We start from the raw sequence: 25,272 nt of genomic DNA on the forward strand, positions 1-25,272 counted from the left end.
ATCGAACAGTGGGCGCAAATCTAGGATTTTGGCTCTACACGTGTCAAGAGGGAAGATTGCCACTTCACCAGATGGTGTGCCACCAAGAATCTCACCCACGATATTTCTGAGGGAGGGGAATGAGGAAGATGGTTGGTCCACTGAAATCTATTAATTCAGTACTCTCTTTGTTCGTGCTAGATGTTTGTCCTTATGGACATGACTAGATTGGCTCTGCTTGATTGATTTTATCTTTTTAGTTTGGTCTATGTGACAAACAGTTCACGCAACATCCGTTCTAAAGTGGGGCTTAATCCCATTTTTTGTTCTTTTAGGGCTCGGGTTTAGCCTTAGCGTTAATGTAAAGACGAGATTTAAACGTAAATCACATAATCATCCAAGCATGCTTAGTAACATACAAGTATCCTCTTACACTTTGTAGAGAGGAGGTTTAGAAATTACCGCCCAAGGTGTGCGTACACGACCCTTGGGGTGAAGGCGACGTGGTGAGGTTGACTTAATGTTTGATGTCTTGCATAATGAAGCTTTAATATTGTAGTGAGTATACTTTAAAAGAGTTTAGATTAAGAGTTGAGATTCATCCTAAATTGTACGCACTACTGGAAAAAAGTCAATAGATAGCACTAAAAAAACGCTATGAAATCAAGTCGATAGCATTTCGACAAACGCTATCAATCGCCATGCTATCCTTTTTAAGATAGCGTTTGAATAAAACGCAATAAAAATGATAGCGTTTGTGAATAAAACGCTATAACAACGATAGCATTTTAGATAGATGCTATTAAAATTCAATAGCGATTTCCTCAAATGCTATTGTACTTTTTATAGTGTTTCTGAGAAAAACGCTATGGAGCCTGATAGCAGTTTTTCAACGCTATTAAATATTTATAGCATTATTTTTAAGCTTAAAATCGGATTCAAATGGATTTGAACCACCAACCTCTCAATTAAGAGCGCTCTTACTATTTAGAGCTTATGAATCCATTAGAGAATACTTATTGACAACTATGAGTTTTATCATTAAACAAATCTATGAGAAGTGATAATAGAAAATGCTTGTATATGACTGAGCAAATTACTTAGGCTATAAATTAGGTAACATGCAAACAAATTGGACTCGAGCAACATACACATTTAAACTGCACCCTCATCATTAACATAAATTTTTTTCCTAAGTATTCACTAATTTTACAGTATGTCAAGAGTAAACGTTAGAATTGAGCTAGAAATAATGTAGCAATGTAGCATGATTGACTACACGCAGGGGAAGGAAAAATAACATGTCTTGAAGTACATCTAGCGCGCACCAAAAAATTACAGTATTGGAAAAAAAAAACAAAGTAGTCTAACAAGTAACTATACAGTGAAGGAACCCTTTTATGGGAAAAAGGTGATAGAATCATACAACATCATATCTATTCCCTGTTGATCCAATCAATGATCTGCCTTCTTCTCTAAGACCATTAACTTATCAAATTAATTGATAAGGGTTATGAACTTCCTACTTAAATTTGACTTGAATTGGGCCTAACTCGGTTCTAAGCATATTGGGGGTGGGTAATTAAAACTAAAATTTGGGTGTACTAGAATCCTAGAAGTAAGTATTTTAGAATACATTGGGGGGGGGGGGAGTATATGACAAGTATATATATTATTTCAATGAAAGGCTTAGTGTGTATATTTATGGCTTTATGACCAGGAAGATCAGTGTCTACTTCCAAGATATTTCCTACCATATTTAAGCCTTTCTTCTTCATGTAATACCACAAGAATTGATCTAACCTGTATATAAATAATTGATTTACGTAAATCAAATATATATAAAAACCACCATACATAATTAAATAAGCAAACAATAATTAAAAAGATCGACTCAAGTACTATACAAGATTTACATATAAATCCAGTCATATATTCATTTGAGGTATATTGATATTTGACCCAAGTATTATATCATGCTGTAATAGAGAATTGAGCAGAGTATAGCAACATAGTCTAAGAACTTAATGACGTGTTTTATAGTCTTCTATGTTCGCCGACTCTTAAACACTTTGCATGATACTTAAGTGATGTCTCCACAATATATTTAACATACACCAAAACTCTACTACAATACTAAATATATATGTCACGACATGAAAAATTCATAGAAGAATAAATGAATTAATGTAGACAGAAAGGTATATAAAGCAGGTGAGGGAGCTGAGGTACCAATACTAACATAATCCATGCAATAAGATTAAATTAAGTTAATAAAACTTTGAGGGAACTCTAAAAAACAAAAGTGGTCCAGAAGTGGTGATTCTTACTACCTCAGGAAGATGATAGTTGGGTCCTCGGGAGATGGTACGTACATGCTCTTAGCCACTAAGCATGTTGATCTGCTCTATTGAAACTACAATTGACATATAAATCAAAGACGAAGCAAGCAGTTGCTTATATTGAAATGAAGTTCTTTGATCTTCATACAGTACTTAAGTCCTAAAACTCAAAATCAAGACAGGAAGTTGCACAATCTAACTCACACAACACATCCATATAACCACCAGAAATAGACCCCATCCCTTTCTAATATCTCAAACAATCTCGCTTAAATCACTATCCAACACTTAAAAAGTGTACTAAGTATGCAACGGTAAACAAGTGTTGGTAAGTGAAAATATTGTGCGTTGCTAATATCCAGTTATCGGTGTGGTGCCTTGTCATATATACTGAGTTCAACAGTAAGAAGACAACCAATGTGTACTTATAACAAGCACATGCCGTCAAACAATTACTCGTTAGCTTAAATCCACATTGCTTTCAACCTTATATGCTTATTCCTTCCAAGTCTCCAACTATCACTAGATAGCTATCTTTTCTCTTATTGGTGCTACCATTTCTGTCGAACCTTAACATAATTTTACATCATTGAAACCAAGTAACCCTTCAACAAAATAATTTCCAAACCTCCAACATGCACCAAAGTAGATCCACATAAAATATGTGTGAGTGTGTGACATTCAACATAAACAAAGCTCACCTGCTTCCTGCTCCAATCATATTGCCTGACCACAAAAGCAAGAGCAAACTGAAGAAGCACTAATCCCTCTTTCGACAACCTATACGCACTTGACTGCATCCATAATCAACCATTAAACAACACATCATAGAAGCCAAATTTTGAAGGTAATCAAGCCATTATATTATTTAATACGAAATATAAATCACCAAATAGTTCTACGTTCGAAATACAATCTTACCGTATCAAGTATCAAATGCATTCTCATTTCTTGACTTTAAAACTCCCCATTAGTTAATTAAATATTGGCATTGAAGTGATTGAACATTCCTCAACAGCACATGTACTAAAATTGACATTTTCTCATTCAACATTCAAAGGTATGACAACACTACAACATTCAACCCTCAGAAGACTACTATAATTACGGGAGCTATGTTTCATGATGATGCACAAGCGCTGGCCCAGATACTGGGTTTGGAACTTGTGAAATCTCCAGTAAGATATCTCGGTCTCCCACTCATTTCTGCTCGACCTGGAATCAAAGAGTGCCAACCATTGATTGAAAAGGTCACAGGCCGCATAAAGGACTGGAAAGCTAAATTACTATCTCACGCAGGCAGACTACAGTTGGTCCTCGCGGTCTTGAGCTCTCTAAACATCTATTGGGCCAGAACATTCATACTTCCTATAGCAGTGCTGGAACAAATTGAGAAAATATGTGTCACCTTCCTATGGAGCGGAACTGAATCCAAAAGGTGTGTACATCAAGCAAGCTTGAGTACCATATGCAAAACAAAGGAGGAGGGTGGCCTAGGGATGATGAGTATGGAAATATGGAACAAGGGCACGCATTGTGGGCTGCTGTTCAAGATCGTAAGTAAAGAGAGTAGTGTCTGGGTCGAGTGGATTTGGATAAATCAGTTGGAGAATAAATTCTTGTGGACTATGCCGATTCCCAGAGATTGTTCTTGGTCATGGCGCAATATCTTGAAGTGTAGAAAGGAAGCAAGAGAGCTAATCTGTTATTCTATCTCAAATGGGGAAGACACTCTCTTATGGCACGACATTTGGTGCAGCAGCAGTCCTCTCTTACACAATTCACAAGCGGTAGCTGAAATCATGCTTCCCCTCAATGCAACAGTGAAGGAACTATTGACCAATGGAAGCTGGAATGACATTGTAAATAATATACAGTGCAGTACCCTCAGAGAAGATATCTTGAGTACCAAAGTGAATCGACACATAGAGAGAGATCGAGTAGTATGGACACCGCATCATAGTGGATCATTCACGACGAACAATGCGTACCACGCTCTGAGAAGACATGGGGGTAAGGTTAGATGGCAACGTATGGTATGGGGCCGACTGGTTATCCCTAGTCATTATTTTACTGCCTGGCAATTATTCTCAAACAGCCTCTCAACTCAAGACAGGTTAGTTTACAAAAAGATTCTAACACATTCATCTTGTTGCCTGTGTCAGCAAAGTCGGGAATTCTCAAATCATCTGTTCTTTGACTGCTCCTCTCGAAAGGTGATCAATGGCATTAAGATAGTCTTGGGTATTGGAACTGATTGCAGAAGCTCAAATAGAGAATGGTCTTCACTGCTGAAACTTTGCAGAAAGTCGAGCCAGGTGGTGGAAATCTATAAGAGTTACATATGTGCAATAGTTAATGGGATTTGGAAGGAGCGAAATGCACGTAGGTTCTCCAATCATAGTAGGCCAGCATCAGCGGTGTTGAAATGCATTCTGAGAAAGATGAGAAGATATTTACAGGTGAAGGTATCGGAAATGGAGGACACGGACGTCGCCCGAAGGCTAACTCATGATATCGGGATCCAGGTGAAGTTTAAAAGTGCGACACAACAGTTTTGTACCTGGGAACCACCTGAACAGGATAGATTTAAATTGAACCTGATGGGGAACATTGCGGATAATGGTACGGGTCATGGGGGAGCAATCAGAAATAGTAAGGGTGAGTTATTGAGAGCATTCACTGGTAGTGGAGGAGAGAGGTCAGTACTCTTCCAAGAATTGAAGGCCATTGAGATTGGGTTGTGTATATGTTTGGAAATAGGCTGTGTACAAGTGGATGTGGCATCGGACTCTCTACAAGCAGTACAAATGAGTAACAAGCGAGCCAAACCGCCATGGAACTGTCAAGATGTGCTAAACCATATTTTAGATATAACGTCACAGTTGTTAAGTTGTACTTTCTCGCATGTTTTTAGGGAGTCTAACAGAGTTGCCGACCACCTAGCTGGCCTATCTATTGACCATGGTTGTAATATTGTGTATGTTGGTCCTCCAATAGGTAGGGAGTTGTATAATTTCATTGAGGAGGATGCAAGAGGCACCATCTATGTACGAGTTGGATGATGAATACAGGTGAGGGTCAGCCTAACCCTAGCTTAAAGTTTTAAAAAAAAACACTACAACAGTATTAGCAAAAGCCAGAGACACTAGATCACAACAGTTTATTCTATTATTATTATTTTTTTTTTTTTTAAATTGTGAGTTTATAGAAATAGTTGTAAGAAAGATGAGGGACCTCAACTAGATTCTCTTTACAGTTTACACATCTTCCTTTTTGCCGCCTCCCAAAATACATCACTCAAAAGCAAACCAAGTACTACTTCCACCAGCACCGCTATCAACACTCAACTTTGAGTGGACTGTTAAAAAAAAATAGAGAAGAACTAAAGAAGAGAGTGTAGAGAGTGTAGGGAGGCTGGAGAAGAAGTGAAGAACAAAGAATTGAAGAAGAATTGAAGAAGAAAAGAAGATAACTGAAGAACATAAGAAGTGAAAATTGAAGAACAATAATAAAAAAAAATAATAAATAAAAAAAAATAGTAGAGAAGAACATAACTGGAGAGTTCAAAGTTGACACGAAGAACACCAAAAACCAATATTTCAAGTTTAACACAACAAATTGGCAACAATATCAACACCTAGATTATTCTCCCCAACCAAGTTTACCCATAAAAAACCAACCTTTATAACAAATACCAAAGTAAACTCACTAACAACACAATCCCCAACTCCTAATTCCATCAAAAAACCATTTTTCTCCTTAAATTACTCACTTACAGTCAATAATTCAAAAGAAAATAAGATGTACCTGAAGACCAGCTCGATTTGATGGTGGTTCCAACTTCTAATCCCATCAACCATCGGAGCTCCTTTCTCAGATTTTGTTTTTAGGGCTTTCAATTTTTTGTTTCCCCCGAAGTTAATGAGTTCATGGGTTCTAAATAACTTATATACTCCGTTGATTTTGTCACATGTATTAACTTTAAGTGCCCGATTTAACCACGTATGAAGTCGAGATAGCGTTTATTAGGATCTAGGGACAGCGTGCGAGCACTAAACGCAATTGAAATCGAAAGCATACTAGTAAAGGATTGCGTTATATTTGGCAAACGTAATGGCTATTTTTTTTTATAGCATTTTTTTATAAATGCAATTAAACAAATGCTATCTATTGACTTTTTTGTAGTAGTGTGTTTAGAGTTTGAGTGAGGGAGATATGAAAAAGAAAGGTAGACTCTTGAATATTATAATGGTTCTAAGCTAATGAATTTGAAAGTTTTGATTGTTTGATTGAAATGACTTGAAAACATGAAAGAAAGATTGATTAAAACATTGAAATAAAAGTAACAAACAAGATTGAAGATTAAAACAAAGAACAAATAATACAAGTTTGATTGAAATAAAGAAAAGGAAATAACAAGTTGATTGAAATAAAATAAAACAACAAGAAATTAAAGACATGAATTGAAAAATAAGACAAGAAAATAAACAAACCAAATGGTTTGGATCCTAAGATAATGGATGAGTTCTCTCTCCCTTGCTTTTTGTTTATATACCCCTACTTTTGCCATTTACATATTTGCCCTCATCTATTATAAACTAGACACCTCACCCCCTTCACTTTTGCTTTTGCTTTTTGGTGCCTTCTTGACCAAGATAGGTTTAGGGATAAGTCTTCATAATTTGAAATAAGGGCCTCCATCTTTGGTCTTTTGAATTTAGGACTTTGATTGTTGACTTTGACCGTTGATTTTGACTTTTTCAGTACTTTTCTATAGCAGCTACTGGTCTTCATAATAAGCGTGATTAATGCTCCTTTTGATGTTAAGACGCAACTTTTATGATAAGTGGTCTGAAATACTCCTTAACTTAGTAAAAGCTATGAGTTGTCTTTTCGTTAAGCATATGAGGGATTGTAATGCAGCAATATACGGGTAGTAAAATGCACATTTGGGAGCTGATCACATGTCAACCCACCATTCGAGCTTTTCCTTACGGTTACAAGTTTGATCTATCTGAGACCCACAAGTCGGGTCAAAATGTGGCAAAGCCAATAAGATACAATTGGTTGCCTTCGTGGGCTTAAAACTATGAAAGCAATAAACACGAAAAGTAACTACGTTTAGCTAATTAACTATTCACTAATGATTACTTAAACAAAATATGTAAAAACTTGGAAAGTGTTCGCCAAAGATTGGGATGCGCGAGCATGATGTTACACTACTCGCCTCACACATCCAACCGGTCCAAGTTGGTTGAATCCCCAACTTTTAGTAAGTAAACTTAAACTAAAAGACTAAACTTTCAAAACTTAAACTATTTTGTATTTATCCTAATTAATTTTTTTTTGTATTTTGACTTAACTGTATGATATTATCTTAATCTAATCATGCATAAACAACAATTAATAGAAAATAAAACCTAAACATGTTACTAAACTAATTTTAATGTTTAACTTTATTGATGGATTACTAATTCATTTTAATTAATAAATTTTTAAATTTTTAAATTACTTTTTAAATTGAATTTTTTGTTTTGAAAACTCAAAACTTTGCAAATCTATCTACTTTTTATCTACTAACAGTTGAATTAAAAAGACTATGGAGAATTAAAAGTGACTTACACATGAAGATTCTGAGCCAACAGACTCTTTGTTGGAAAAAAACAAGGTGTGGCGCGGGTTAATGAAGTGCGGGTGCGTGTCACACGTGGGAGCGTGTTTGATAGGTGAGGGGCGCGTGGGTATCAGGCGCGGCGCGGGTAGAGGTGCTTCATTTGCGCTCATTTTTCTCCAGCAGTCTCCAGTGAATCGTCTCGAACTGGAAATATGCAAAAAAGAAGCATCAGTAACGAAATAAAGGAAAAAAACTTGAAAATTTTGAAAATAAGATTGAGATGAAGAGTTCAAAGAGTGATTTTTTTCTCCATCTTCCTCTTTCCATTTGGATCCATGACGGCGACACCATTTGAATATGTAGAAATAGTGGGGATTTGGGTTGTGTTGTTCATCTTAAATCCTTTGTTTGGAGGAATGGTTTGATGGTTGAAAAATCTCTTCTAAATTTTCTAGTCTTTCTTTACTCTTGTTCTTAAGGTTTTAATGGTGGAAACACTAGTTCTTTATCTAGAATAGTTTGAAATATTAATTAAACTATTGATTTGATAGAGAACATGTATGAAAATGGTTTAGATGGATATCTTGCTCACAAAGTTATACTCATTTGAACTTGTTAAATGAGTATGACTAGTGTTTTTGGGATTGAATCAAATATTAGGAAAGTAATGAAACTTTGTATTGAAGACAAGATTGAAAACTAGTATTGAAGATAATAAGAACTTGATTTAACCACTAAAGCTTGAAGAACATAAAAATAGAAAACAAGTAAAAAACAAATTATAATATTAATTTAAAACATATTATCTACTCCTAATGACCAAAGATTAATTCTATGGTAGAAAAATAAAGCTACAAACTAAATAGTTTGGACCCTAAAAACATTGGATATCTAATTCTCTACATCTCTTTGATTTATATAGGACACCAATTACATATTTTCCCCTTCTTCTAGAAACACCTTGAGGATAAGATTAAGTTTTGTGGGCTTTTGACTTAAGCTCATATATTTGAATTCTTGATTTGACTTTAAGTCCTTGAGTCCATAGCTTATAGCTTTGAGTCCTTGAGTCTGCAGCTTTTAGTCTGAAGTCCTTGAGAGTTGATTTTGACAATTGACTTTGACTTTTTGGCACTTTTGCTCTCCTAAACTGGAATCTTTTCAAGCAGCATCAATAGCAATTCTTTTTGCGCTAAAATGCACGTTTTAGGAATATACGTCCTAAATGGCTTGTATCCTGCAAAATGTAGCAAAAGTTATAAGTTGTCTGTTCATTAAGCATAAGAATTGCATAATTGAAACATTGTAAAGGTAATAAAACGCACATTTGGGGACTGATCAGTACCGTAGCCGAGTAGTCATTTTTTTTAATAACAAAACACTCGAAATTGTAGCCTCTTGGATCGGTGTACTACTGTACTAAATGTATTCAAAATTTCCAATCCAGCTGACCTTTTTGTCTTGGATACAATAAATCGGCATTAAGGGATGGTTAGAGTTTAGAGGGAAATATCGGCATATATTCATAGAAAATATCAGATTTAGATAGGTATTACGACAAAACCCTACATTTTACGATACTTTGTGCTAGGAGTCTATTGCCTGATTTGGCATGTCCACTGATTGTTGTACCATGAGTCCAATACTCATTTTGATACAAGTGTCCAACCAAATTAGGATCAAGCAAGATCAGACAAGAAGTTCGATCCTAATAGGCAGTTCAAACTTTTCTTGTTCTCTCTAACCACTGAACCACCTTTCTTAATTTCTTGAAGCTTGGTCTTAAGCTGAATTACATGTGCTCAAGATAATGTGGAAAACCTTGATTCTAAAGTTAGCCATAAGGCTCTAGACGATTGAATACCAATAACATAAGGCAATATTTCTTCACTCAATATAGCATTCAGCCAAATGAGTAACATCTGACCACGTTTAATCCAAGATACATAATAGGGATTTATCTGAGAAGTGACATTACCAGCATTGTCTAATAAAACTTTCGATAGACTAGAATCAGTACCTACAATGATACTATGTAGATCATAAGTGTTAAAGATTGGCATAAAGAATTTCTTCCAAATCAAGTAGTTTTCTATAGTTAGCTTTAGTGGAACCATATTGGAAATAATCTGAAAGGAGTAAGATGTGTTTTAAGGTGGTGCAACTATTGGCATAGTGCACATTGATCCTTGTTGTTGTTGATGAAGTTCAGTGAGATTTGGTTGCTGTGAAGATATAAAACTTTGATTTGGTTGTTGTGAAGATGTGAAACCTTGTGTTGGTTGTTGTGAAGCCATGAAACCTTGATATTGAGGATTTATACTATAGGTAGAATTGAATCCATGAACCTGCTGATTAAAACTTTGAGTTTGTTGATTCCTTCCTTAAATCTAATTGACTTGACTTAAATCATTGAAAGAAGAAAGATTTTAATTGAGTAAAGGACTCGAAATTTTAATTTTAGAAATTGATGGATTATGATAACCGTAAAAAAAATAGTAAATTTCTCTAACTTATTCTTATGCTATTGATTATTATTTCCCACTCTCAACATATATATTCATGCAATACATAGAGTACAGAATCATTCCACTCTTAATTCTCTAGACCTAAACGACTTGCAGTGTAATACCCAGTTGGGGTATACTGAAAAGGCGTGTATCTCGTGGGAAGAGGTTGCGTCAAGTATTTGGAAAGGCGCCTAGCCCTTGGGGTGATGGTTGCGCCAGATATGCATTCTACCACTTGGGAAGGTGTTCGAGATCTGGGGGCTTAAGTAATCGATCTACCAAATCCTAACGTTGATGCCTTTTCTGGATCATTTGGCTGTGGGGTTGGTGAGAACTCCACAGTTAAGCGTGCTCAGACAGGAGTAGTTTTCAAGATGGGTGACCTCCTCCTGGGAAGCTGCTGCACAGAGTCTGAAAACCCCACACTGACGGAGGTCTAACAGTGGCTAAGTGGGGACAGTATCGACGTGATAGATTGGGGCGGGCCATTACATGCAGCCATTTGATAATCGTAAAAAATAGTAGATTTCTCTAACTTATTCTTATGCTATCAGTGATTATTTCCTACTCTTAACATATATATTTATGCAACATATAGAGTACGGGATCGTTCCACTCTTAATTCTCTAGACCTAAACGAATTCAACTAATGGCAAACAAGTAAACAGTGGTGAGAGTAATATTTCTAAATAGAACTAGTATGGTGCAAGTTGATTTAAATCTATACTAAATTAACTAAAGCAATAAAATATAAACTATGAATATGAATATGAAGGAGAAATTAGAGAGAATTTTAATCCACCTTAATGAATTCCTAATATGCTAGCATAGAGTTGTTGCAACCCTACTCTATGTTTGATACTCTTGATGTTTTCACACAAGGTTCAAACATAAAGGTTAGGCTTTTATTGATCCCTACTTATGGTATCTCTAGTCATATAATAATTAGCATGAGAGAAAGTTTAAATCCATTCTCATGGTGGATTAACTATCATCTAGCCTAGGTTAATTCAACTTATGTCTAAGTAGAGAAACCTAAGTTTGAAGCTCTTTTAACAACTACTCTACACTAATATATCAAGTCCCATCAAAGCTTTAATAAAAAACCCCTTTAATGGAGGTTTAGTTATGATTCATTAGACTATCATGTAAATAAGAATGAAGATAAGACATAGTAATAAAAATATTTTGTATTAAACTAAGAACTTGAAGTGTTTTAATGGAGTTTAAGGCTAGAATAAGAACCCTAAATTATTCTAAACTAATGGGAGAGGAAAGCCAAAAGAGATAATGCTTTGCCCTAAACCTATTTATAAAGCGAAGGTTTAGGTTACAATTTCGTGCATGAGCTTTGGAGATGTGTTTTGGGCCATCAAGCCCAAAACATAATTACTTAAGTCCAAAAGGATTCTCTCTGTTGGAAGTTACTGAAGTACTCTTTTCGTCTACTTTACTACTCTGATTGGGTCGAAACCTATAGCATTATAAATCTCTTTTTGAGCCGGTCATTTTGATATAAAATAGGTCTAATTCCGAAGTATGAGTCCAAAAATACACCCTTTAAAAATTCTGATGACTTTTTGTTATTTTTCTATCCAAATTGACTTTGACTTTCCAGCTTTGACTGGGCTTGAAAATGTTTTTTCTTTTTGATTCTTGGGCTTTAAACATAGAACTCTTCTAACAATCATTTTGACTCGTTTTCCATACAAAATGACGTCTTTTAACACATAAACAGCTTCAAGACCTAAAATACACAAAATCACGTAAATAGTACCAACTCTTATTTATTATAAACATAATTGGCCTAAATGTAATACTATTAAGGGATTAATATAAAACTACAGTTTTGGGCACTTATTAGATTATAAACAACATCAGGTAGATTTGTTGGTAGATTAGATGGAATTTGATCGTCAGCTGTTGATTTGATTTGATATACTGGAATTTGAGCATCGATAACTATGTTTAGATTTTGATTGTTTGTAGATGGTTGAGTGTTTTGGGTTGTTCTTGCCATTGAGAAAGATTGAAATTTTGTTTCTTGGATTTTAAGAAAATAGACAATAGCTGAATTGAAGTTTTAATGGAGTTTTAATGGCAAATCAAAATTTTACTTTTCGGTGTTACGCTCTGATACCATAATAAAATGAAACCCTAGATATTTGTGAGAATGAAACAAATGATTTCATTTATATGTTTTTCAGTTTCAGTATTGCTTTATATACTCTGATTACAAGGTAGTTATGCACTCACTAATCAATCATTAACTAATAACTAATTTTGTTGTATACAACTGTCAGTTTGTTATTGAGGAATCTTCTTTTGGCGTAGCATATTCTGTTGATCTTGAGTTTTGACTTCTGATGTATCACTAATACATCTTTCATGGGTGCAGCAAAATATTTGGTTTACGCTAACAATTATCTGATATAGGAATTGGAGCATATAGGGTTAGTGGACATTGTCACAGAAATACAGAATGGTACCTGATGTTGATGTGAAGATAGATGTTTGGACATGGTAGATAATGTTGACTCAAAATTATAGTTTCCAGATTGATTTATGGACCTTACTATTTGTTATCATATACCATAGGTATGCATTGAGCTGGTTCCACCAAGTACACTAAGTTCAATCTATTGATACAATGTTTCAAATTCCTGATAGAAGTGACAATCTGTACAAATCCTACCTACATTAATATCGATTCTTCCAGGATGTTCATAGTGAGCCACGTCAGCAAATTTTTTAAAATAGTCCCTACTTGAAAAATAATTACTTACATTCTTACTAAAATAACCCTGAATTCTGTGTCCTTTCTAATTTAATATAAATCAAAATTTTATTTTGATGTGTTGAAAAAAAATAAAATAAAACTACGTCCGTTATTTCAATTCTCTGCATGGCTATTTTAGTAATTATAATATAAAAAAAAAAAAGAACCCAACCCTTCGTTAAGCTTAACCTAACCGCATTCTTCTTCTTCTTATATATATTGTATTTTTTCAATTTTGTCAAAAACCGACCTATCCGACAAAATTCCGAGATTCGGTTTGAATTCGAAATCACGCACTTATGAGTGTAAGTGTGTGACTGCTGTAACACATTTGAAGAATTTCACAATTTATATATTTAATTTGCTTGATCCAGCATAGTACGTCTTAAAACAAAGTTAACCTCTGACAATAACCATTGCACACCTAATCTTGAAGAAAAGCAAGGATGGCGTGTTATTTAGATGTCAACGAAGCGTAATGCAAGTAATGAATCTGTAAGAGAGGAGACACGGTCGCTGATGTAGCAACATGGCATGTTCTTTGGAAGCAGTAGCGGATCAGCAAAATAATATATGGAGTGTGGAAAGTCTTGGGCGTGTTTTACACTAAAAGGTTCATCTGTGCCTGTTTAACTATAATACCTCATTTATAATACACTCTTCTAAATAAGAAGGGTTTCTCTGTTTTTCAAGTTTGATTATAACAATAATAATATAAAAAAAATGGAATTATCGATTGACTATCGTGAACTAGCTACATCTTATTATATTTAGTAGAGAGAGAATGCAAAGGTGAGCTAATACTTACTGGAATGGCTCCGGTACACGGGCATTCTTCAGAAACAAAAAAATTTAGTGCAGCAACCAGAATAACAATGAATAAGATTGCTCTGTTTCTCTTCATTTGTTCACTCTTTGCTTTTTTCTTGGTTTATTCCGACCACATCAACTTTGTAAGTCTTCTTTCTTTGAATTCTTTCACTACTTTATTTTAAACATAATCTTAGTGCAACTTTTTGTAGTTCACTCATGGTTTATTGCCTGATTGGTTGTCACATTTCCTTAGACAACGATGATTTGTTATGATTTATATGTGGCATTGTGGCAAAATCTTCCCTAATAGAAACAAGTGCGAATATACTGACATGTTTAGCAACGAAACAAAGATGACATAGGCCAGTACTAGCTAGGTATTGTTTGGTGCTCATGAAGAGCAGGGGATTCATATTTGTGCGGTGGATGGAATCTTCCATGTCCTGCGTAATCTTCTTTTCATTCAATTCTTTCTCTCAAGCCTTCCTTATCCTTATGTTAGTCTCTATTGCAAACAAGAAACTTATGTTTTATTTCGTTCTTTAGGTGCATTTGAAGATCCAGATATCATTCGTGTTGATGATTCTGTGGATCCCGTGAGGGATTTAGAGGTTATTACTGAAGAGCTGTGGCTGAAGGTATTTGGGACGCTCTTTTAGTTTAACTCGATTTATTGCGTTGTGAAACATGCTTCAAATTACTTGGTGATCAGAAATTGCTCATTGCATACAGCAAATGTAACTAGCAAATGATAACTGGCAGTCTTCTTTCTATGTTGTAGGATATTGAATTTATGGAGAGGAAGGTGGAGGATCTCGAAAAGAGCATGAAAAGGAGCATGACAAGCAATTGAAGTTAGAGCATGATTGTTGCGAGAAGGTTCTGAGTCTCACTCTCTGGATATTTTTGCATTTTTATTTGCATGTGATATTCTGTTGAATGTGTTATATCCCTTATGCTCAGTTTTCCACTCATTTGAACTTCTGCTTAGTGTTTTGAATTTCTTATATCGGTTTGTTCTACTCCTGCTGATGGAAACACGTTGTGTTTTACTTTGAAGGGAGCAACTCTCTCAGTTGTTCCGAATTTGGATGGGAAACCAAGAATTACGATTCTATATCAAACGAGCCAAATTTTCCGATGTGTTAAGACTTTGTGGCAGTGTAGACCTTAACCTTTTTTTTTTTCCTGTTAGAACATTTTTCACTTATAAAAAAAAAACATTTTTCACTTGAGCATGGGGTTGGAAGTTGGAAGGGTTAACGGTAGAAATAAGAAATAAGTAATTTAGCGCTACTGGAACGCTTTTTAGGAGTCAAACTCCTATCCCAATTTTGTAGTGTTTCATGTCTGTATGGTATGTTGGTCAAATATACATTAAAGAATGTATCTCTTTAAGCACCATTAGAAGCATTTTGTATACAATCATACATCATAGAGCCGGGTCTGCAGGTTGTAGTGCCTGCTATTTCCTTTCCTGTTTTTTGAATATAATATCCACTTGAAGTAATGGATAAGATACATTGATCCTAGACTTGGATCTTTTTAACAGGATATGCACAATGAAAATCTGGAGGAAATGATCCCATCTCCTTGCAAAGTTTCTGAATCAATTTATTCAGTCCAACAAATAGCTAATGAGTACAATATGGAGCAAACCAATGCATATTCTGTTGAAGATGATAGTTCTGTTCAGGAAAGAAATTGTCTTTCTCCTGTTAGATATCCACTTCTGGAAGTGAATGAGACTGGTTTGGAATGCTTCAAAGGTCTATCCACAGTAGAAAAGTTTAATCTACTTATAGAAAAGATCGAGGGTCAACACTGGACCCAAAATAATAACCTAACTGGCGGTGGCAAAGGACGACTACTGACATTGACATCTTAGAATGTTTATCAGAAAATTCTCCAATAAAGCATCTTGATCCTGAACCAGCATGCATTAACTTGATGCTAGAAGTGGACTTTGTATGCCTAAACGAGACTACATATCTTGAGGGGGGGGGGGGGGTCAGCTAATCATCCCATTAGATTTGACTTTTACAGTGACAAGCCTGATTCATGTTGAGGAGCTCCAGATTCTTGATGTGGATTCCTGTCTATCCTTTGAAGAATTTGTTGGCTCACACGCAACAAAAGAACCCGAAACCTGTAGCAGAATGTCTTGCTAAGGGGACGACACGTTCAGTTCATTGCCTATACCTGTTCTCTCTAATGACACAGAGATATGGTCTGTCTCTGTTGTTCTTGATGGAATACTATACATATACTACTATTGAAGTAAATATTTAATTTAATTGTATTTCCTATTATCTGGATCCGTTTGTTAGATTATCTAGCAGCATAAGGCTATTGGTGAGGGTAGTATGTACATTTTCTGATATGTTTTTCATATCAATAGTTGGCAAAGAGATTATCAAATAACCATCATCAAAAAGTTAATCTGTTACACTCAGTGATATATCCACTAATCCATGTGTTCTGAACAAGTAAAATTGACCCTGATTTGGGTATAAAATCTCATTGGTGTCGTATGTAAATCATTTTTTTGTGGTAGGTGAATACACTGAATACACTGAATACACTGAATACTGATTTAGTAAGTCAGTAGTGATTTAAATACCCTGATTTACAATACCCTGATTTAAATCAGTGTAATCAGTGTAAAATACCCTGAATACACTGAATACTATGTAAAATACACTCATGTAAATCAGTAGTGACTTTCTTATTTTAACTATTTTTTGTTCTAATTTAGCAACAGTTGCATAAAATAGGGGCATTAATGTCCAAAATGAAAGTGCTATTCAGTTTTGGTTTTGGTGTGGTATTATGTGTTTGTCTAAGCTGAAAACTTTCAGTTTATTTGTCTATGTATCACATTATTTTACAATCTTCATTGATAATGACTTCACTCGAAAAGCCCGAGAGTTGGAGAGAGGCCCCACAGTGTACCACTAGGGAACATAATACTTGGGTAAAATCTTACAAATGGGCTTATGCAATTAAACACATCAACCAAAATTAAAATTAACATGCCAGACATAATAGGTTTTGAAATAGCAGGCCCGACCACAGGTCGACAAGTGTAGCACATGATTTGGTAGTGACGCATGGTGCCATGACGCAATTATGTTACAAAAAGACACTTCTAACACACATTCTACCTACATTAATATCGGTTCTCCCAGGATACTCATAGTGAGCCACGTCAGCAAAGTTTTTAAAATAATTCCTACTTGAAAAATAATTACTCACCTTCTTACCAAAATAACCTTAAATTTGACCTGCTATCTAATTTAATATAAGTCAAATTTGTCTTTTTATATGTGTTTTGGAAAAAAAAAACAAATCTACGCCATTATTTGACCTTGACCTGTACGCCCAGGGTAATTTAGTAATTAAGAACCCAAAAAAGAGAAATAAAACTCAACCTTTCGTCAAACCCAAAACTCAATTACTAAAACTCTTCCTCCCAAACCACTAGCCACCACCACTGTTAGTTGGAAAAACGATTTGAAAGTAGTAAATATAGCAAAGCAGAAGTTTACAGGCATTAACCATCAATTTAGCTTTAACGAAAGGGAGAGCTCATTCATTATGCATCGGGCAACTCAAATTCCCCATATTTAATATATCAATAGCTGTTGGTTGGGGTCCATGGCAGGACGAGCCATTGTTTCATTTGTTTGTTGAGATTTGAGAAGCAGCAGAGATGTTGTCTAATTTCGATCGAAGAGTCCGCCTGGTCCAACAGCGGCAATTGGTAATTGACTCGAAATATCGCTTTCCCCTTCCACACCTACTGTGCGGCCAGTGCTTCCTCCTCATCTTTAACGAAAATTTTCTTCCAACCACAAGAGGCGAGGAACAATATATCGGGATGTATTTATTGGTCTGCTAATAAGATTAAATCTATCTTCTTATTAAAACTTCAAATTCAATCTCATTCAACTTCGGCATGGAGTTTTCATAGCCATAATAAAAACGAGTTACTTTTCGGAAGAAGAAGAAAGGTATGATTTTATATCTCTGAGTTGTTTATCGTTTATGACTTAGTTGTATTCGGCATTTATTTGTAATCACATTAATTTTTATTAGTGTTTTCTAATGGTTTCGATTGGATGTTCAATTTACATCTCGAGTTGCTTAATGAATTCCTCTAACTAGAAAAAAATAAAAAATAAAAAATAAAAAAAATCAGCAAATATATCTTGCTAATTAGCGCTCTGTCTCATAATATACTACTTTGATCAAAGTCTTGCTACCGACAATGGCACTAAAAGGTGTGTTCTTTACTCCCCAATTTCATTCGAGTCAAATGATTTACGTCATGTTATTTTAATCTATCAATTAAGTATAGTCATCTATTTGTAATCAAAGCATCTAGGCATTTTACTTTGCAAGTTATATTGTAAATGTTTGCATTTCGATGGGATGTTGGACACAATGCTCTGAAAACAGTTGTGGTGTCCGTTATAATACAACGAAGAAAAAGGCGCCAATGTCCTTCTAGGCAGTTCAAACAATTAACAATTTTTATTTTTATTTTTTAATTTTTTTTCACAGTCTTTAATTTCAGTTTTAATTTGCATGTGGTTGTATTACATGAACTGGTCTGTGCTTGGAATCAACAATGGCATAAAGAGATTGAGTTCTTTTGTTGGAATTCTAGAGAAGCTTTAATTTTGTTTGAATATTGGATTTAAGACAAAATTATATTGATCATTATTACTTAATTTGTTGTAATGTAGGTGTTTGTTTTGATATTTTTGAAAAAATTTAGTCATGTTACAATATGTACTATTCAGTATGAGTCAGAGTTTAATCATATACAGGTTTAGAAAAGTGACATACCAAAGCATCGAAATCGTTTAAGGATTAGTGTCTTAGTGGTCAATGATAATCTGGATAGAGTATCATACATGAAGGTAAAACGTCACTTTGAAGTTATAAAACAATGTGACATTGCAGCAGGGGAAAAAGAAGCACTATAACATTAAAGTTGTTGTCTATAGCTCCGGGATCGTTCTATGACCATGTTGTATATGTTGCTGCCTTCAAGGTGTTGTATACAACCACTATCATGTTATCTTTCCTTTATTACATTTTCACTCTATTTCATTTATATGATCCTTTTATTTGACTTTTGATTCGATGATGTAGTAGTGTGATAAGATTTTCTCTTATGTATGCTCGATGTTGCTACATGCGTTATACTTACTTGGCAAGTCCTAATTCTTTAAGGCGGTATCTATTTCTCGATTTCCTTTCTTTGTACCGATGATCTATATGGTGGACTGATCATTAGCTCTAGAAATGAGTGTGTTATTTGAAGTTTTGTGTAAAGAGAGTATGTATAATTAGGTAGGTGTGTATAATTTGTTGTTGGGGGTGTGTATAATTAGGTGGTATAATTAGGTCTCTACGACCTAATGGGCCCAATAAGCTTCATTATCACCATAATGTGCTTGCACAGTATTAAGAAACTTGATTTCCGACTCAGAACATGTTGGTTTGTTAGAAATCCTAAGTCAATTTAAGAAAATATTTTGGAATAGAGAAGGTGAAAAACTAAATGTATCAGTAGTAAGTGGCCAAGTGAAATCAAGGGTCAGGTTTAGAAAGTGGCATTACCGTTATGCAATATCCATATATAGCCAACACCATCACAATTCTTAGTTACAGGGAGTTCTAACTTTTAACTAATAAAAGGCACAACATTCAACTGCCATCAAATAGATTATGCCTACTTCTCAAATTGTGAAAATTTTACTTAATAGTTGGAACTAGCCATCTTTCTTTTTCTAAGTTTGCAATTCAACTGTTTGGTTCAAATGTTACAAACATCTTTTTATGAAACTTATATTTTGTTAGTCATTTAATCACTTAATTTTCTTTTATTAGAATTTGAAGGAACTATAGTGGAACAAGCTAGAAAAGTGATTGTCAAGCACAAGATGAAATCAATTATGCTGAAGACTTTCTGAGGAGCTCAATGTTTGTACACTAGGCTTGCTATAGAAGAGGCAAAACGTGAGGACAAACTCTAGCTAGACCAGGTACATTTTTTTATTTATTTTTTTCATTTTTTCAAAAATTCATGTGATTTGGTGTTAGGCTACTCTAATTTTCATGTGTCTAAAAAGGTGTATTTTAAATGTTGATTCTTGATTATCATCCCAAGCTGCTTCATACAAGCATTTCTACTTGACTTGGTTGTATATGCTTTCAGCAAAGCATATCATTGATTAATACCCAAATTGAAAAGTATGCACAATCTTATATATTCAGGTATTCATGGATATATAGACAAGCCTGAAAAAACAGCCTTCTTCTACTTTTCATATATATAAAACTCAACCCAAATCAATTCAACATTTAGAAACTATATATATATATATATATATATATATATATATATATATATATATATATATATATATATATATACATCCCGCTCCTAAAAAGGACCTTAAATAAGTACCAAATCTAAAACACCCACAACTTCACCTACAAAATGATTTATAATCTAATCTTTTGTGCATATGATCTACTAACCATAAAGAACATCTCTACAAAAATTCAACTCGTTTGATATACTCTAACTTAGATAAAATTATTTTCCACTTTTGAAAATATATATAAAGGTCCAGAAATGTCTAGTTTTTGCAATTATCATTTGCTAATGTTAAAAATTGTCAAACAAGTTGAATTTTTGTAGAGATATTCTTTATGGTTAGTAGATCATATGCACAAAAGATTAAATTATAAATCATTTTGTAGGTAAAGTTGTGGGTGTTTTAGATTTGGTACTTATTTAAGGTCCTTTAAGGTCCTTTTAGGAGCCGGGTATATATATATATATATATATAGTTTCTAAATGTTGAATTGACACTACACCATAATAGGATATTTGCAACACTCCCTTTTTTTATTTGCAACGGTTATTTAGCGTTAGTAAGTTTCCAACGTAAATAAGCGTTGGCAATGTTGTAAAGTGTTGCTTTATTTGGGTGAATTTCTGAAATTAATTGCTAACGCTTAAAAAACGTTAGAGAAGTGTTACAAATTAAAATTTTGAAAATTTCAAGAAAACTAAAAAAAAAATCGAAATATAAAACATAACTTTATATTATATATATATATATATATATATATATATATATATATATATATATATATATATATATATATATATATATATATAGTTTCTAAATGTTGAATTGACACTACACCATAATAGGATATTTGCAACACTCCCCTTTTTTGATTTGCAACGGTTATTTAGCGTTAGTAAGTTTCCAACGTTAAATAAGCGTTGGCAATGTTGTAAAGTGTTGCTTTATTTGGGTGAATTTCTGGAATTAATTGCTAACGCTTAAAAAACGTTAGAGAAGTGTTACAAATTAAAAACTTGAAAATTTCGCAAACGAAAAAAATCGAAATATAAAACATAACTTTTTTTTCTCTCCTCTCTCTCTCTCACCGCCGCATTATTTCAAGATCCCTAATTTTCGCACTCCTCAAAATCAAATTCCATATTGACCGAGTCAGTCGTTACTAGTTGATGTACAGATCTGTTTCTAATTCCCTTATATCTTTCATTTCTGCTTCCAAATCTTCACCTCTCTGTGCTGGTTTGTTTCTTTAACTATTTTTTCAATTCAATCTACATTTCTCAATAACATAGGGAAGATTTATAATAATTCATTATTGTTATTGTGTAGAAGGGAGAGCAGTTGCCGCTGCAACAGCTACTTCATTCAGGGGAAAAGCACCTGCTGTCACCTCGTTTTATGGAAGAACAGAGTCGAGGAATGTGCCCAACGGATGGCTCTCTGGATGCTCGCCCTTCCCGGCCGCAGGTTTACATTTATATATATTTATTTATTTTTGGGTGTTTGTATTGTTCCTCTAAGAGGATGAAAGGAGATGATGTATTGTTTAAAGTAAAAGGTCTGAGTAGGAATTTATACTACTCATTTTGTGGGTATGAATTTGATGGTGGGTGACAGAGTTCCTACAACCCCTTCTATTGCTTACTGTTCAAAGCCTGAAGGAGAAGAATCTGAAACTTATCATATTCGCTGTTCTTGGCAGGTCATTTTTTTTTTAAAGGTTGGTTTCTTTTGTTGTTGTTTTTGCATTTTTGGTTGTTTAATTGATGATGGGATGTTTTTACTTTGGTTAAAATAGTGAAGAAGCTGTGAAAGATGCTATAATTTATAGTTATAAGGCTGCTGCTAGTGGATTTTCTGCTAAACTTACTCCTGAACAAGTTTCTCAGATCTCAAGTATGTTATTTTGTTTCTTTCTGTTTTGTACTTTCAATTAAAGCTTGGGATTGGTATGGTTGTTGCAATTTGTGATTGAATTGAAGAGTTTAGGTTGTTTAAATAATGCTAGTTATAATGATTTGTTGGATTGAGTTGTTTTTATTGGTCCATGAATTTGATGAAAATAGATTTGATAGGGTGTCATTATTGGAGCTCATTCGAATATGAAAGTCATTAATTGGCACACCACCATTACCAGATCCTTGACTACACGGAAATGATTAATTGAAATGAAGAAATAATGAGTCCTTTCGTCTTGTGCCCCTTGGAGAGCCATTTACTGACAGTAAGAATTTAGCTTTGAAAACGGGTTTAGATCCAAGAAGCTTAAAAGAAGCATAAAACACTGATAATCATTTAGAACCATTGTTTAAAGTAAAAGGAGATGATGTATTGAGTAGATGATGTTCTGGGCAAAATGAAGAGGGCCCCTGTCCTTGTTGGAGTTATAGCAATGTGACATTCGCAACCTCTTCAACATAAACTATATATCATATAAGTATAGTGGGTCGGAATAAAAGGCGTGGGATGCATTCTTAATTTGGATGATATTCTAGACTTCTCCCGACATTTATATACATTACTCCCTGAACTATATACTCATCTTTTCACTACCGTTATTTCCTGCAGTGATCAAACCTTTCTCTCGATCCTTTCATTTCATTTTTGAATTTGTACACGGTCGATATGATTAACACATCTTATATTTGTCTTTTCAACTTGTGCATATTTAGCACTGAGCTCTCTTAGGTGCTATGCTTGATTTCTGAAATTTAACTTCTCATTTTGTCCCTTTTGAGTTCCTTGATGTGCAATTAAGCCAATAATTAATTTCAGAGAGACATGTTAACAATTACAAATCCTTTTTACGTTTTTACTAAAAAATTCGTTTTTGGGTAAATTGAATTGCAATCTATACGCTACACCAGTTCATGTAACTAAAGTCTCTGTGCTTTTGATGAACTGATCAAATCATCTCACTTGGTTTCTTTCATTTGGATGATCTGTTATGAAATGGTTCACAATCAAAGTCATTTTAACCCCAACAGTTAATATTGGACTAGGAGCATTCATTGCTTTTTGTATCAGAAGCTGTTGCTAACTTGCTATCAATTAATGCTTTCCATTTTTTTTTATTTCAAAATACTTAAGTCAATTGAACACAACGATGAAGTATGAATTATATAATTAGATAGAAAATATATCGACTTTATATACTGAAAACAGTATTCTTATTTTTTGAGCTTTTAGCAGCCATAATTCTTTATCATAGTTGTTGTGCACTCGCCTAGGCTATGATCTAGTACCTAGGCTCAAAGCTAAGTTACATTGAACAGATAAATGTAGTGACTGACATGGCGAAATAAAACAAATTGAGGTATATTACATGCTTTGTGTCCGACACGAACATGTGGATAAGTTGACGACATGGATTACCTTCATAATATGTCGTGTCCATGTAACATAGCCTCAAACCCTGGCTAATGTCTTGTCATTGTGATTTAAAAAGTTTAACTATGTGACTTAATTAGAAAATCCTGTTTTGTTCATTTCTGATTCTGAATTAATGGTCTATTCTTGTAGTTTACATGCTTAAGGAGCAGGATGTATATGCTGCAGAGGTATGAACTACTCTAGATGAATCTTCTCTGGGTTGCACACTTTTTGTTATACTGTTTGTTAACATCCATTTGCACTTTGTTTATTCAGATGGAACACACTTTTATTGCAATTAAACCTGATGGAGTGTAGAGAGGTTTGGTAAGTCTCTAGACATATTTTATTTTGCAGACCACCTAAGTCAGCAGACTGTATACACTAGCCACCTTTTCCAAAGGACTAGACTGTTTCTATTGGCTTGGATTTTGCATTTGAGTATGGCACATTATTAGAAATATCTCTTCTATCCCTCTCCATCAACCCAATTTGTTTTGTCGAACTCATCACTTGAAAACTTCTGAGTCTGTCCTTTCTTGGAGTCGATTATTGGGTTTCCCTTACTACTTCTCTTTTCATTCTTGGACACGTCTTAAACATTTTCATTTTTTGACCAGATCGCAGAAATTATGTCACGTTTTGAGCGCAAAGGTTTTAAATTAGTGGCTGTTAAGCTGGTGGTTCCTAACAAGGAGTTATTTGAGAAACATTACCACGATCCGAAGGAGAGGCCTTTCTTTAGCGGTCTCGTGACTTCCTTAGCTCTGGACCTGTGCTTGCCATGGTTAGGATCACAAACATTCCCTTGCTTCATGACAAACTCTTCTCCTTTGCAAGTCTGAAGTTAAGTATTTAAATGTATATAGGTCTGGGAAGGCAAAGGAGTTATAAAATATGGGAGGAAACTTATTGGAGCTCTGCAGACCCACGTAAAATCGAGCCGGGAACTATAATGCGTGGTGATCTTGCGGTTGTGGTTGGGAGGTAGATAATTCTTACCTGAAGACAACTTTAGTTTTGTTCCCTTCATTTTATTCCCTTCATGTCTTATGGTTTGTTTCATCTGTACGGACATTGTTCAAGTTCTCTAAGTATCTCTCTTACTTAAGTATTTGGTTTATGTGGATTTGGATTAGGGGTAGAAGTTGAAAGTTGCAAGTTTTTTTTTTTTTTTTTGCTTGACAATCAATATCATTTTGTAGCATCCTTATGTTTATGGGCTGTTCTTGACAACCCACTCCTACCGCCGTTAGTGTCCCACTAACCGCCTTCCCCCATAATGAGAGGTACGGTTTTCCTCGAAAGCTCCGTAATGAGTAGATGCCATGACTGTAACCCTGGTCTTGTAGGAACCTAGACGATGTGGGACTAAAATACTTTCACCCCGTGTGCTAGGGGCTTTTCCAACACAACCGTGGTAGTATGACATCCTCTTCCGTAAGTAGCTTTCTTACCT

At 34.6% G+C, this 25,272-nt stretch overlaps 1 long non-coding RNA gene and 1 pseudogene across 9 annotated transcripts; both read left to right on the plus strand.

Annotated features, from left to right (window-relative positions):
• Nucleotides 1–13,847: 13,847 nt before the first annotated feature.
• LOC147518418 (uncharacterized) lies at nt 13,848–21,886 on the plus strand. 8 transcript variants are annotated; one of them, XR_015211798.1, is made up of 7 exons: nt 13,848–14,487; nt 14,587–14,678; nt 14,822–14,919; nt 15,593–18,056; nt 19,015–19,105; nt 19,948–20,102; nt 21,771–21,886. It is a non-coding gene; the product is annotated as an uncharacterized LOC147518418 (long non-coding RNA). The 8 variants fall into 8 exon arrangements; XR_015211799.1 differs by having other exon boundaries at nt 19,018–19,105; XR_015211793.1 differs by having other exon boundaries at nt 15,593–19,290.
• Nucleotides 21,887–21,892: 6 nt separating this feature from the next.
• Nucleotides 21,893–25,272, plus strand: LOC147518419 (nucleoside diphosphate kinase III, chloroplastic/mitochondrial-like; annotated as a pseudogene). Its single transcript, XR_015211791.1, has 6 exons — nt 21,893–22,143; nt 22,240–22,337; nt 23,964–24,001; nt 24,090–24,140; nt 24,434–24,600; nt 24,683–25,272. The product of XR_015211791.1 is annotated as a nucleoside diphosphate kinase III, chloroplastic/mitochondrial-like (transcript).

The sequence above is a fragment of the Coptis chinensis genome, chromosome 2 (assembly GCF_015680905.1).
Source record: "Coptis chinensis isolate HL-2020 chromosome 2, ASM1568090v1, whole genome shotgun sequence".
Taxonomy (NCBI): Eukaryota; Viridiplantae; Streptophyta; class Magnoliopsida; order Ranunculales; family Ranunculaceae; genus Coptis; species Coptis chinensis.